At 30.2% G+C, this 5,066-nt stretch overlaps 1 long non-coding RNA gene across 1 annotated transcript in view; it reads left to right on the top strand.

Moving 5' to 3' along the window:
- The window catches only part of LOC106305324, a 9,672-nt gene extending 8,827 nt beyond the window's left edge, over positions 1-845 (top strand). The window contains exon 2 of the long non-coding RNA XR_001262963.1: positions 611-845. This is a non-coding gene — a long non-coding RNA (uncharacterized LOC106305324). The remainder of the gene's footprint in view (positions 1-610) is intronic.
- The last annotated feature ends 4,221 nt before the right edge of the window (positions 846-5,066 follow it).

Here is a 5,066-nt window from a genome sequence, read left to right as displayed (position 1 = left end):
ACTAGGTTTGTCTCTATACTTTTGTAATATATATTGCATTTATTCTTTAAAAAAAAAGAATTTAGAATGTCTTTGTTTTTGTTTTTTTTTTGCAACATATCACTTTATTTTTTAATAAGCTACGTTGTTACAGACATTTTTTTATAGTTGATTACAATATGAAATTACATCTTATCTAAACCTATAAATTTATATACAGTAGTTTTGTGATAAATCTAGGAAACTGATATCCAAAAAGTATTTTGTGTTATTTCTTCACCTATTTTGGCTAGATATATGGTTTTAATATATTATGAAAAAAAAAATTTAATCCAAATTGGTTCAACAAACAACTTTTCTTCATTACTCCAAATTCATGCTTACTGAGTAATTAAATATGTAAAACTATAGTTCTTGTTTATGAAATAAAGTTGATATATCATTTTACAAGGAAATTTACATGGTACTTATAGATATCTTTATATCAGATTAGCTACATGTTTTGTTTACCTCAAATAATCAATGTTTTTTTAAACTAAATAAACATTATCTAAAATATTTTTCAGTATTTGAAATTTTTCGGAAACATTTTTCATTACATACACTGAGATTTATGTTTTATATATAATAGTGGTCGGAGCGATGGGGCAAGGAAATAAAAATAAAAAAGATACATGTCCCATATATCTAGAAAACCAAAAGCCTGAAAGTTGTCAAGACAAGCCAGCTTGCCTATCTGCGTGCAAGAAGAAGACAGAAGGGTCAGGGATGCAGGAAATAACCACTGGTTGCATCTCAGGAAACAAATGTGCATGCTATGTCCCATGTCCAAAATGATCTTAATGTTTATTTTATTGACAACAAAATTCATATATATTTATAATAAATTAAGATGTGATTTAAAGTAATAATTAAATAAGTTGTCAAATTATGTAATTGTCAAATTATGATAAGAATAAAATATGATCTTTTGCAGATGTAGTAAATGAAACAATAAGTTGAAAAGGTATATTAGAATTATTAACTTCTAAATTTTGGGCGCTAAATGAAAAAAAATGATGCTTACTAGATGAGCCCACGAGTTGTTTCAAAAAATATTATAGTTTTGTTATATCGCATCCACATTTATGTTGTTCGCCATTTATATTTGTTGTATAAAATATATATGGATCAATTTTGAGCAATAATCATAATAATATTTACATAAACTATTATGTTATATATCTTTTGTTGATTAAAATAGCTATAGAAAGTACAAAGTTCAAATGTTGTGTATTGTGGTATTTACTTACCACATCATTGTTTTTAGATGTTACATGATCATATATATATATAAGAATTTATATATCTTTATCATGTGTGCATGCTAATTAGATTATCAGAAATGGTAAGATCTAATAAATGTTCTCATTAGTGTTCTTAAAGTGAAATAATAGAAAATAATAAATAAATAAAAAAAGAAAGAGAATATATTATTGTGAGATAACACTATTGATAGAAATTTCTACGCATGTCATAGAATAAGTGACTCTATCAATACTGCGATATACATGCCATGCTATTAAAAATCTCCACTTTTCAAGATTTTTTTTTGAGAGCACTACCATTGTTGTTGCTCTTAAGACTTTACAAGAAATTCAAAAGCACAAAAAAAAACACAATCTCGTGTTATCTGGAAATGGTTTTTTGTTTATTATGATGGAAAATAATTATAAAGTTGACCAAAAAGAAGAAGAAGATGAGTTTTCGGTCAAAAAAAATAAAAGTTATCTTTCTAAAGTGAAGTGTCAGGAAAAAGAATGCTAACTTAGTAGGCCTTAGTAAAGTTCAACTTTCAAATGGGAAAAGGGACTCCACATTCTAGTCGTGGGACATGTGGACTCCGTTTGGTAGTCTACTCTTTTCTAGGTGAACATGGCTCTACAAATATGGGCGCCTTAGTCTCAGATGTGCGGAATGGCATTCGCTGGGATCTGCACCCAGCCAGATCTGAGAAGCAGGTGCGTTTAATGGCATTCATCTCCTTGCTGTCTCCTCAAGATCGAGCTGACTCTGCTTCTAGGATCATGGATGGAAAGGTAAAACAAAGGTTCAATCTCTAAATCTGTATGGAATGCGATCTTTACTTGATACTTATAGATATTTCTACTGCTATAAGTTTAGAGAAAATTACTAGAATGTTATAGAAAAGTTGGTTTATGACTAAAGTGTTATACATCTTTTTTAAATTACTAGATGTTTGTATACCCTAGTAAATGACAATAAACGCATTTGGTTAGTTTTTTTAATTAAAATTATTTTAAAACATTAAACCCATATCATTAGTTAATTATCCACATCAGCAATAGAGAACAATCAATTGTCTCTTTAATTACATAAACGTTGAAAAAAAAACACAATAACACGTACAACTTCGCCGAAGAACTAAGGGAACCCTAACCGCCGCTTTTCTAAAATCGTCGTCGACATTGTGTTTACTCCCTCTTCCTCGAACTAACTCTCTGTCTTGTGTTCTCTGATATCGTCGTCTCCAATCGTTTCTACGAAATATTCTTTGCTGCAATCGCCCGAAATCATCTTCTCTGCTACGTTTTTCGAGTTTGTGGCTGAGTTTTAGTTTATGTTGTGGCTGAGTTACTTTCTTTTACGGCTGGTTTATATATGCAGTTGTGGCTGAGTTACTTCCCGCCAATCTCCGAAAACCTAGCTATAAGAAGTGTGCATTCCGAGGAGAAAAGACAAATACATTCCAAAAAACCATATTTGGATAATCTAATTTTTGTTTCCAGATCTGAGTGAAAGAGAAGATTGAACAAGAAGAGAATGGAGGAGACGGAAAGAAGTGATGGATTCAGCAGAGACTACACAGAAGAGTTCAATGAAGCTTGTATACATGGACGAGTTATCACCGAAATTGTGCAGAAAACTTGTATTTTTGGTTTTCTATGTAAGAAACATAACTCACCCATGTATTTTGTGTTTGACTTATGCTATGTTTACACTACTCAACCGTGTCGTTTATATATCTCAGTCGTGTCGTTTACATAACTCAGTCATACCTCAAACATACCCTAAAATCGGAAAATTGAATTCAAGTACTGTAAGAAGTTATATTGAAGATCATCTTAACAATAATATCAAGTGAATATAAATCAACTGAATGTGTATAGTTTCTTGAATTTCAAGTTGAGACTTTAACTTGATCTTGAGATATATGTTCTCTTACAATCACTTATACAATTCTTACTTACAAGACTCTAACTTTAATCATTTCTTAGATATAAACCTCAAATCATAAAATATAGAATTATAAAGTTTATCTTTGAACAACAAATCCAATATTTTTTTATTATTTAAAGTTTAAGGTTTAGGTTTAAAGTTTAGGTTTATAGTTTAGAGTTATACTCAAATTTTAATCATTTAAAAAAAAAATTTAATTTTAAATTCCATTTTAAATTTTGATTTAAAACCGTAACTACATTCTTTAAATTAAAAAAAAATTCAAAACAAATTGAAAAAAAAAACTAAAATTACAAATTATATTGCTTTTTTCATGACCATTGATTGATTTTAGTCTAAGGGTTCAATATTTTCAATATAAAATTATAATGTTTTATAATGTTTTAAAATTTAAACAAATATTAAATATAAAATTATAAAGTTAAATATTTTCAAAATATTATCTCAAACATATCTATTTGGAACCTTTAACCCTAAACCCTAAACCACATACTTTGACCTATACCATAAAACATTAAACTTCAAATTTAAAAAGAAAAATAATTAATCATCTACCATAAATTCTAACTACAAATGTTAAAACTCTAATAATTTTTTTACTTAAAAATATAATCTTAAATCTTAAATCGAAACCCAAAACACTATATACCAAACCCTATACTCACTCAGTTATATACCCTAAACTTTAAACTTCATATTGAAACCACATATCAAAAAATCAACATATAATCATAAAATCCAAGTTTAAAAATTTAAAGCTTTATCAAAAAAACACTTTAATATAAAATATAATTTTAACCATCAAAATTAAAACACTAACCATTGATTGTTTATATCTAAGGGCTACAAATCCATCTTGTAGTTATCTTTTAACTTCTTTCTCATTGGTTAGATTTTTTAGTACAAGGATTACAATTCTTGACCATTAATTAGTTTTGATCTAATGGTCTAAAATGCATTTTTTTTCTTCACTTTCTCTCTTCTATTTGACGTCTCCTTCTCCTCTTCTCTTTCCTTCAGGAGTTCTTTACAGTTCCAGATCTTCTTCATCTCTCTCACTTTCTGTCTTGTAAACAAGAGAGATTCATACATTATCATTCGTGTCTTATGCCTTAGTATATTTGGTTTGTAATCTTAGAAGTTAGAGAAGAAGAAACGTCAAAGAAGAAAAGAAGATTGTCGGAGAAGAAGAAGAAAACGTGTCGAAGAAGACTGGTCTTCGCCGTCGTCACGGATATTGAGCTCATCGCCATCTATACTTGCCGACGTCATCCTTGTTTCCGTTTCTTAGTCCATCTTTGTCGTAGTCGCCACTACCACCGCTTGTCACCACACTGGTCACCTCTCTCTCTTTCAATCTCTCTCGCTCTTTCTCTGTGTTTTGAATTTGTTCTTGTTGCTGGAAGGTGGATAAGGCAGAGGAGCTTGATGGTGGAGGAGGTAACAAAACCGTTGTGTGGCTTGAAGACGTCGGAGTTCTCATGGTAACAGGACTGCGGCGGCGAAGGAAGAAGACAATAATGACCTCCCGGCTCTCGTGATATGGAAGAAACACACGGTGGTTTAGTTAGGTTTAGATTTTGTCGACACGGCTGCAAGCTTTTTTTTCTAGGATTTAGATTAGGGTTGGTTTATAATTAAACTCAGTCGTAATGTATGCATAACTCAACTGTAAGTGTGCATAATTCAACCGTAACGTATCTGAAAGGTATAAGCTAGTCGTAACGTTCCTATAACTCAGCCGTCAAGTGTAATATGTTTCGCGACATTTCGTATTTTGGGCGGGAAAAAAAATCATTCCTTCAACTCTGAACACAATATTAAAACTTTAATATTTTCTTAAATTT

The sequence above is a fragment of the Brassica oleracea genome, chromosome C7 (genome assembly GCF_000695525.1).
Source record: "Brassica oleracea var. oleracea cultivar TO1000 chromosome C7, BOL, whole genome shotgun sequence".
Lineage (NCBI taxonomy): Eukaryota > Viridiplantae > Streptophyta > Magnoliopsida > Brassicales > Brassicaceae > Brassica > Brassica oleracea.
The sequence above is the reverse complement of the archived record's forward strand: the minus strand, read 5'-3'. Positions and strand labels throughout refer to the sequence as shown.